This window comes from Giraffa tippelskirchi, chromosome Y (genome assembly GCF_054371585.1).
Source record: "Giraffa tippelskirchi isolate mGirTip1 chromosome Y, T2T-mGirTip1v1.2.pri, whole genome shotgun sequence".
In the NCBI taxonomy this organism is placed as follows: domain Eukaryota; kingdom Metazoa; phylum Chordata; class Mammalia; order Artiodactyla; family Giraffidae; genus Giraffa; species Giraffa tippelskirchi.
Window position 1 is genome coordinate 17,304,490 of NC_137290.1, and position 10,887 is coordinate 17,315,376.

Sequence of the window (10,887 nt, forward strand, 5' to 3'; positions counted from 1 at the left end):
ATGACCCAGAGGGATGGGATGTGGAGGGTGGTGGGTGGGGGGTCCAGGAAGGGGAACACATGTAAACCCATGGCTGATTCATGTCAATGTATGGCAAAAACTATTACAATATTGTAAAGTAATTAGCCCCCAACTAAAATAAATAAATTTATTTAAAAAATAAAAAAAAATAAATATGTGATGCAAACAACCTTAAAACAGTAAATAATCAAGAACAATGAGAAACGCTACAAGTGAGAAAACGAGTGAACCAGCCACACAGCGTAGCAAAACATGGTCAGTATAATGAATGTTATTAGGGTCCCTGCTGTCAGTGTTCTGGTCCTGAACACGAGCCACAGCACAGCTCCACCTCTTGAGAAAGCGTGCCCAAACGAGGGCAGAAATAACTTTGGATCTTCAGTAGGGACAGGTCAGACTCTAATCTCGGATAACTCCTATTTGCTTTTAGTGCTGCCAGAGCCTGAATATTTGCATTCATTGGAAATCTATTGTCCCTTTTGTATGCCATAGACAAAGAGTCTGCAACCACAGGCAGAAAATTTATGGCCCTACTGGGATCGTTTTCTAGCCTGTGGTGGCAGAAGCATGAGTGTTAGTTCTAGCTAGTTGTTTTCTATTGCCTGATAGTAGGTCTCAGCTTGTGGGAAAGGGTGGGGGTGGGGAGGGGGAGGATTCAATGGTGTTACCTCCTCTGTGTGACTGAACCCTAAGGTCCCGCTTCTCTGTCAGTTTGGGATTTTTCAAAAAGCATTCCTTCCTATGCACTTTGACATCCCAGAACCATCACTCCATCTCTACGTAGTCAAACGCAGTTCACTCCCAGGTTGGCTTTCTAACCCCACGTTTCATCTTCCAGGCCCTATGAACACTGGTTGACCTGCATGGCAGTTTGGGACATGTAGGACCACACCACACATTCTCTGTTTGATTCTCACTCTAGACAAGCTATATTTCATCAGCTTCTTCACCTTGCTTCCTTTCAGTCAAAAGTAATTTAAGTTTACTGAGGTGACTTACCTGAATCCTCAATCTATCCCCTGCTTCTCCATCTCCCACCACAAGACACAGGTTTGGTTCTATTCCTCTCATCCTCCTTCTCCCATCTTCCTTCCATTCTTCCCAGTTATGTCTTGTTCCCATATAGTTGAGCAAGGTTGTCTGCTAATATTCATTGGATGTGCTCGGGGAACTGTTGCCTTTATAGAAGTATTATTTGTGATGCCCCCATGAAGAGAGTTGCTCTCAACGTCTTCTTATTATCTGCCCAATCAGAACTTCTGCTTTTCTTTCTAGGCAGGCTCTGTAATTCATTTATGCATGCCAGTAAGGCAACAAACTTTAGTTGATGTGAATTTATCTGTTTAATGGGAGCTTTCATGCATACACACATAACTGGTACAACATTGACTTCGAACATGCAGATAAGCCGAGTTATTTTTCCTGAAATTTCTGCTAATGAGGAATTGTCATCAGTTTGAGGAAACATAGTTCCTTTGCAGATAAAAGATGATACAGATATTGGGCTCAAAAAGTCCGTTCCTGAAAATATCTAGCTATTTGTCAAATTGTCCCGACATTTTCCCGGAGCACAGATTCCTTTTTCTGCTCTGGAAACTTAACTGTTTCAAGTGGGTGTCAAAGGTCAGAGATGGGCATGGTCATAATTTAATACTAACTTTCCAGGCAAGCGTACTGGTGTGGGTTCCCATTTCCTTCTGCAGGAGATCTTCGCGACCCAGGGAGTGAACCCAGGTCTCCAGATTGCAGGCAGTTGCTTTGCCAACTGAGCCACCAGGAGAGCCCACAAGAAGATGGCAAGTGCCCAGGAATGTAACAGTTGGTAGATGATAGCTTGAAAAATGGAGAAGGCAATGGCATCTCACTCCAGTACTCTTGCCTGGAAAATCCCATGGGCGTAGGAGCCTGGTAGGCTTCAGTCCATGGGGTCGTGAAGAGTCGGACACAACTGGGTGACTTCACTTTTGATTTTCACTTAAATGTATTGGAGCAGGAAATGGCAACCCACTCCAGTGTTCTTGCCTGCAGAATCCCAGGGACGGAGGAGCCCGGTACGCTGCCGTCTCTGGGGTCGCACAGGGTCGGACACGACTGAAGCGACTTAGCAGCAGTAGCAGCAACAACTTGAAACAGAGAGAGAGCGAGCAGGCAGGTGTAGTTAGTCATTTAATCTTAATAGGTAAACCTTAATTGGAGTCTGGATCAGAGAAAAAGCAAGGGTGTTTCATAAAGTCATTTACGTCTCCTTTATTGTCTCTGTTAATGGCTTAGACTGCATGTGAAAGTGAGGTCATTCATTTGTGTCTGACTCTTTGCGACCCCATGGACTGTAACCTACCATTTCTTTCTCCAGGGGATCTTCCAGACCCGGCGATCGAACTTGGGCCTCCCCCATTGCAGGCAGACGCTTTACCATCTGAATCACAGGGGAAGCCCTTAGACTGTGTGGGTCACAACAAACTGTGGAAAATTCTTAAAGAGATAAGAATATAAGGCCACCATACCTGTTTCCTGGGAAAGGTGCACGCAGGTCAAGAAACAACAGTTGGAACTGGAGAAGGAACAACGGACTGGTACAAAATAGGGAAGGAAATACATCAAGGCTCTATATTGTCACCCAGCTTATTTGACTTCTGTGCAGAGTATACCATGGACAGTAACTTGCTGAAAGAATTTGAAGCTGGAAACAGAATTACTGTGAGAAGTGTGAATAACCTTAGTTATAAGATGACAACACACAAATGGCTGAAAAACACTAGGGACTAAAGAGCCTTCTGATGAGGTGACAGGAAAAGCTGGATTAAAACTCAATCTTATATGGAATTTGAAAGATGGTAACGATAACCCTATATGCGAGACAGAATAAGAAACACAGATGCATAGAACAATTTTATGGACTCTGAGGGAGAAGGTGAGGGTGGGACGTTCTGGGAGAATGGCATTGAGACATGTGTATTGTCATATGTGAAACAGAGCACCATTCCATGTTCGATGCATGTGACAAGGGCTCAGGGCCGGGGCAATGGGATGATCCAGAAGGATGGGATGGGGAGGGAGGTGGGTGGGGGGTCCAGGAAGGGGAACACATATAAACCCATGGCTGATTCATGTCAATGTATGGCAAAAACTATTACAATATTGTAAAGTAATTAGCCCCCAAGTAAAATAAATAAATTTATAAAAAAAAAAAAAACAAAACTCAATCTAAACACAAACCAACGAACACTAAAAATAAGACCATGGAATGTGGTCCAAACATTTTGAGATCTAGCAATAGGATACAATTGACTCAGTGACAGGTTTCACTTTCTTGACCTCTGATATCACTGCGGGGAGTGACTTCAGCCACGAAACGAAAAGGCACTTGCCACTTGGATGAAAAGCTACGACCAGTCTAGACACCATGTTAATAAGCTGAGTGATTACTGAAAAAGATCCGAATGGGTAAAGTTGATTTTCAGGAGTAACGTATGGCGGAATGAGCAGGACCCCAGGAACTGAGTGCCAAAATATCGATGCTTTGCAGTAGTGGGTCTGGAGAAGATGTGTGAGAGTTCCGTTGCGAGCATGGAGTTCAAACTAGCCAAGCATGAAGGAGTTCAACTCAGACTATTCACGGAAGTTCTGACGCTGACCATGAAGAGCCAATATATTGACCATCTAGGGCCTAGAGTGAAATCACTGGGAAGAAACTGATGCTGGGAAAGATTGAGGGAAGGACGAGAAGGGAATGCCAGAGGGTGAGATGGCTGCAAAGCATCACTGACTCAAAAGTCATGGGTTTGAGTAAACTGGTGATTTGAAAGGCAGGGGAACCCAGGGTTCTTGCTGTACATGGAGTCACAAAGAGTCAGACAAGACTGAGTGGCTGAAGAACATCAACAAATTGGTATTGGCAGTGCTTGGGAGACTTTGTCATTATACATGGGATGAAAAGTGAGACTGAGGACAATTAGAAAGAACACAACTCTTGTCGGTTTCCTTGTTTTCCACCCTCAAAGTATTCTTCTCACAACATCTCTTGAGAGCTTTCCAGAGAAGGAGAATCCCTGGGGAGTCATGTGGTATCCTGAGATGGAAACCATACCCTATATGCCACTTGGATCTACAACCTTGGTCTTAGGCAGAAGCAGGCATTGTCTCTAAATATGTGCTAGAGCTGCCCATCTTCTGATGGGTTAACAGTTATGGTTTGTGATCTTAAGAATGGGATGAGAGGTAAACAAACTTACAGTTCTCAATCCAACTCTGTAATCCTGGGAGAAGCATCTTTGACTTGTGTATCCTAGTCGCTCTTAGGAATGCTTACAAGCGGTTACATTACTGAGCAGGGATGTAGGCAGGAAACTGCATCCATTTTGACTTTACCGCTGGCCTTCTCTGTGAATAGACCATTCCTCTTCTCTTAATGTCACAGTTTTTGTCTTCAGATGAAGGTTGAGCATTGTGGAAGTGTGTGAATGCATGTGAAATCCCCATAAAACTGAAGACAGGGAGTACACAGTTTTCCTATTTGAGTCAGATCTCAAAGACATTTAGCTTTACAGATCCGCACTATCAATGCATCTCAAATATTCATAAAATTCTTATGTGATGATTGTCACACAGATTTGAGACCAGAAGACCTGTATAGTCAGCTGCTTAGTAGTGTGGTGGGGCTTGGACATTTCAGGTATTATGTAAGAAGAATGTGAGCCATGTTATAACTTCCTTTCATTTTAACTGTCTATCACACCCACTTGGGAAGGGGGAAGGGGACTTCCACCATGTGGGAAGAGAATTCCAGGTTTCGTCCTTAGTTTCATTTGATGCCTAAGAGTGTTCATTACTGGTGAGTGTGCAGCCTCCTATAGGAAGGTCGTATCCTATTACAGGAAGGCCTGGTTGAAACTCCAGGCCTCTACATGGCCTTCTTGAGTACTGCCGTATTAGAGGGTGGGTGTTTTGTTATTGCCAGACATCATAGATACCTAAGGTCCCACGCATCTTTTGCTGGGTTGATTGGGAGAGTACCATAGTTTTTAACTATGTTTGGGCGGAGGAGCTTGGTTATTATTGAAATGCTTTCAACCTTTGACGCATCCATTTGTCTTGCACTTTGAAAAGAGAAAGAAGAGTTTTGAATGGGCAGTTTAATTTGTGCCTGGCTGTATTTTTGAATGAACTATTTCTTCAGCTGAAATTTCTAACATAAAAGTCCAAAAGAGAGCCCAGACATACACTCACAAACACATTCTTAATCTGATGCACACACACACAAGCACAGTCACGATCTTGTATGCTTAAACACAATTACAAAAAGAAAAGAAAACCCAAGGACTCACTGGAGGACACCTATGAACTTCCCAAAGTTTCTCTGATACTTGTCTCTAGGCTTAATTTTGGAAATCATTTTCTACTTGAATGATATGTCTCTAGCGACATTTTAAATCAGAATGCTTTAAAAGATATACCTTTGTTGTGCATTCCATGGGATCTTAAAGTACTTTGCATGTAAGACTATTCTGTGATTTGCTAAAATGAAAATAATTTGTAGGGTAACAATAGTGAAGTCATATTGAGCTATTTAGGCCCTGCAGTTACACATTTGCTTGTTCCACTATAAGCACCCAATTTCATCCTCTGATCTTCTCCCATCAATTTTTCTACTTCTTGTCTCAATCTTCTGTGTTTAACTCACTGCGTTAACTCACTTGAATTTTTGTTCTCACTTTTACTATTTTAGGCACAAATTATAAAATAAATAAGTACGGGAAAGAACACTGAACTCATGTATAATATTTCCCTACTGTATTGAGATACTTTCTCTATAAGCTTTTGAGAATTAAAGGTACTGATATGTTAAAGCCATATGGGAATTGATCACCAAGGTAATGCATCATGTAACCAGGCTTCCCGTGGTAGGACAATTGAGGTACAATTTAATACTATGTTTTCAGGAGGGAACAAAAACAGTAGCTTTCCCACATAATATATTGCATGTCCTTATCCATGCCTTTTCCAAGTTACCACAGAGCACTAAGGGAATTAATCCTATTCTTTTTGAGAAGGACCTGCCCCTCAAAGCAGAACAGGAAAAGAAGATCAAAGGGAGTGAGCAGGAATAATCAGTACACGGCAATGAAATAGAAGATGTGATTGCTTTTAAGGTGCTATTTCTCAAAGCATGCAAATTTGGCTCCATAGTAAGATGCCTGAAATCGAAAACCAGACCATTGGACTTTGCGCTTGAAAGGATAACTAAGGACACCGATTTCAATAACTCTTACAATTGCTGCAAAATGCTTACCTCTCTAAAGTATAGTGTTCTCAGCCAAATTTAATGAAAGTTTTCAGTGAAAGAAAAAGCGTGTGCTGTTTGGACACCTCCCTTATCTACACAAATAGTCCACAGCTTTCACTCTGCATTAGCCCCAAACATGAGAACGGTGAACTTAACTTGGTGTTGTCCTATGTGGGTTACCACACCAAAACAGGGCCATGACTTGATATTGCTACTACTGTCTAAAGAAATGGCCACAAAGTGGAGATTGCCAAGATTTCTAGGTAGTGTTCATGACAGTCTGGGGGGTCCAACTGGCAGACACTCTGCTCATCTTCTTTCATTGTGAACTATGTGAAGGATCAGCCATTGATTTTGATCCCTCCTTACTCCATGACTTTTCTAGAGAATTAAAATGAATGATTCTTTTTTGTTTGTTTGTTTTTTTCATAAATATCTCTATAACTACTACTGAATTTTAGGGAACTGGGGCCTGAAACAACATGACTAGTATGGGTTGTTATAGACTGTAAACTTCATGAGAGCAGCAATCATTTTATAATTTGAATTCCCACATTTGACATTCATGAACATATAAGATATATATTTATCAACCGGGAAAAGATTCTCAGTAAGTAGGAAAGGTCAATTATGATAATAGTGCAGGTTATAGGATGTTGTTGAGTAATGTATATAGCATTTGATTCGTGATTACATTTCCTTGTTGATAATTCAGTAAGTACACGTTTTAGCTGATGTGAAAGATACACAAAGAAAAGAGGGTAGACCCCAAACACATTGAAGACCTGATATCCGTGCTCACCTTGGTAGGAGGGCGAACAGAGGTTCCTTCCAACCCCAAGAAAGAGTTGAGGCAAAGTTGTGAGAAGGGGCTTAGCACATCTGAAAGCAGTGTGTGTGATTGTAGCTCCAGAAGCACGGTGTAAGAGAATGGTACTGAAACTACTACGGAAAACAAATATCATGTCTTCAAAGAACTTGTTAACCATCCTGAGGTGCTGCAATCACCAGAGGAATTTATTTTGTCTCTGAGGGAACAGATAAGCAAAATCTAAATATGCATTAGGAAATATAGGGTGGAATCATGGTGGCAGGAAATAAAGGTACGCCTTAAGGAGAGCAGAGCTAAAATGACCCTATACAGTACCACTTGTAAAATACCTATCTTGTGCTGGCCATGGTCCAGTCACTGATTATGTCCTGTAATCGTTGGTATCACAGTGATGGTATAACGGTTCTCCTAATTTTGGACATGCTACAATATTTATATTTTCAAGTATGAAATGAATTTCTAGAATGAAGACAATCTCCTGTCTAATGTCTTAAGACTCTGCTGCTGCTAAGTCACTTCAGTTGTGTGCAACTCTGTGCGACCCTATGGACAGCAGCCCACCAGGAGCCCCTTTCCACGGGATTCTCCAGGCAAGAATACTGGAGCGGGGCACCATTTCCTTCTCTATCTTAAGACTCTACCGATACATAATAGAATATCATGTAACTGTGAATGCACTAAGGTTCGTACTGTGTAGGTGCACTTGTTTTGATTTTATTTGTATGTGTTCCTTCACCCGTACCATCCTCATTTAGACACCCATTCATTTCAGCAGGGATGATTTCCCAAATCACTTTCCATCCATTACCTCTTTTCCCTTTGTTCTCATTTTCTTGCTTAGAAACAATAGGCTAGGTGCCATTTACCTAGGATGCCTAACGGATGTTTTCTTGAACTGAAGAGTTTATAAAAGAGTGCAGAGAAATAGCCAGACATTGAAATAAAGCCTTAATTTACTCTTCATTGCTTCAAAATAGAAAACAAAACTGTGCAGAGGAACGTGTAACTTTATTGTTCAAATACAAGAATTGTGGGTATTTGTTGACATCTCCCAACGTAAATTTTAATCTTCATTAGGTTCCATAAGCTGATACTTATTTGATAGGTCAGTTTTAATTAGCATGGTTTTCACATAAGGAATATCGTTGATGAATTGACTTGAAAGAGAGGAGGTGAGTGTATAAGCGATCGTTGGCACTGGGGACCTTGAGTTGCCTCTCTGTTGCTGGTTAGGAAGAGGACTGTCATGGGCTGACATATCGCTATACCTGTCTGGAAATGTAGAAGGCTCCACCATCAGTCCAAAAGAACTGCTCCATAATGGAGATACGATGTGGTTCTGAGAAGTAGATGTAGCAGTAGTAGCAAAGTCCTCAACATGGCCATTTGCTTGAGTGTAGGTGCTATGGAAGTGCCAATTAAAAATGCTCAACTGGTTTAAAACAGCAGGTTGATCTACCACGTTCTGTTCTCTTTGTCTAACTGATATTGATGGGGAAGGAAAGTCACGCGGAAGTAGGGCGCTTGTTTTAGGGACTATCTGGCTGGTATAAGTCTTTTGTGGGAAAGGCACACTTAAACTGGTGGAAGCTGAAAATGGACTCTCTCCACTAGTTTGAGCATGAAAACCAGAGTTACGATCATCTATGTTGACCCTTGCTTTAACATGCTTCTTCTCGTAATCTGGAACTAGTGAAGATTTCGGAAACACATTGCTAATCCCAACTCTTCTTTTCATTCTTCCTAAAAGTTGGGGATAGCCTCTTTTGAAATTTGGATTATGGTAGATCTGTAACTAAAATCAAAGGATACAATTATTTAGTTTTTTATAAACGAAGGTAAAACTGACAAGCAAAGTTAAACTATAAAAATGTATTCCTTTAATGATGCCAATTAAATAGAATCAAAGACAACACCTCCATTAGTAGTTTTAACACCTTACATGTTAGAAACAAGTATGCTCCTCAACTAAAAAATATGTTGTATATATACAGTAAATACCACTTAAAGTAGCTTGAGGACATGTATCTGATTTCAAGTTGCTAGGAGAGTGTATTAAGTATCAAATATTTTAACCTCCAGCTGTTCTCAACTTCAAAAAATAAAACGTGTTCAACAGTTTGCTATCTCAATTTTAAATTCGGTTTTTGCTACATATGTGAACATGCTTTCTAAGTCACATGATTTAATCTTACATATTGACAGTAAGTGGAAATTTTGGATTACCTTGCTCAAAACAGAGACATTGTTTTCTTCTTCCAGAAAGTCAGGGAGTGAAGCAGATCTTTGAAAAGTTTGTCACTTTTTACTAAACCCATAAAGTTTAAGCTGGCTAACTAAACTTTTCATACTATCAGTTTCAAATATTCTGAAAGGGGCCTTTCTTTCCAAGACTTCTTTCTTGAAGAGTTCTTCGTTGATCACTATAGAAGTGCCACTCTCATCCCACCAAATAGATTCAAACTGATCACTTTCAACTATAGTCCAGAGTTTTTGTGGAAAAGTGAGGGAAAGAAAATCATTCCACTCATTTCTTTCAGAGACAGAAAATGTGTAGGGTGGCCTTTTTATCCCAGCTTCCTTAGACAAAGCCTGGAAAGCATATTCTTCAATCATAGATCTCAAAACTGAGTCCCCAGTAAGTGTGTAATCACACGAAGACGATCCAATGGAGGTTTTGGAACCACTTGATACATCGTTACGAAGCACATCTTGAATTTCTGAAGGAATGTGTGCCATCTCAGAGAGATCTTTCTTCAGATACTTTTCTCATTTGTCTGACTTTACACACTCCAACTTCAAATGCTGCTTGGCTGGCGTACAGAGATAAACTCTCAAGACCATCAGCATGGTTCTCAAAGTCAAAAAGCTGTGACATCACAAAGTCACTGGTCTCCTAGCAATTGAAGAGTAGCGCTGACATCATAAAGTCACTGGTCTTCTAGCAATTGAAGGGCAATGTTCAACCAGTGTTTACTTCTACATCAACTTAAAATAAAGGCTGCTTGCATAAACAGTAACCAAAAACATGAAACCTGCAAAATGTCATTGCTAAAGAATTTTTACACAGAAAAATCACATCAATAAGTCTACTTGGTTCCTGAAATAAAAGTGATTGATCACCCTTCTATACACATATTCTTAACATTCAGGACTGTTACCAAACCAAACATGGGTCTGCTCACTTCTATGCAATGAAGTCAATCAACTGACTGTGGGTTTCAGTGAAAGCAAGTGTAGTGTTTATTTTATGACCTTGCACAGAAGTGTTTATATTATGCAGAGTAAAATAGTCAGGCACGGAAAGAAAGACTCATTTTACTCTTAATTATTCCAAAATAGAAATTGGCCCTATGAAGATGAATATGTAACTTTTTTCTTCAAATAAGAGAATTGTAGGAATTTGTTGACATCTCCCAACATTAATTTTACACTTTGGTATCCTCCATAATCCAACACCCATTTGGTACATCAGTTGTATTAGGACAGTTTTCAAATAATGAAGATGGTTGATGAGTGCATCTTGAAAGAGAAGCAGCAGATGTATCAGGGATCTTTGGCACTGGGAAAACTAAATTGCCTGACTGTTGTAGTTTAGGAAAAGGACGGTCATGGGCTGACATGTTACCATACCAACCTGGAAAGGTAGAAGGCTCCACCCTCGGTCCAAACTAACTGTTCTGTAATGGACATAAGTTGCGGTACGGAGAAACAGAAGTAGACATAGCTGCAAAATTTTCACTAGAGCCAT

At 40.6% G+C, this 10,887-nt stretch overlaps 1 long non-coding RNA gene across 1 annotated transcript; it reads right to left on the reverse strand.

Annotated features, from left to right (window-relative positions):
* Positions 1 to 8,121: 8,121 nt before the first annotated feature.
* LOC145537555 (uncharacterized) lies at positions 8,122 to 10,006 on the reverse strand. Its single transcript, XR_014076396.1, has 2 exons — positions 9,363 to 10,006; positions 8,122 to 8,931 (listed from the first exon to the last, which is right to left on the reverse strand). It is a non-coding gene; the product is annotated as an uncharacterized LOC145537555 (long non-coding RNA).
* Positions 10,007 to 10,887: the final 881 nt, after the last annotated feature.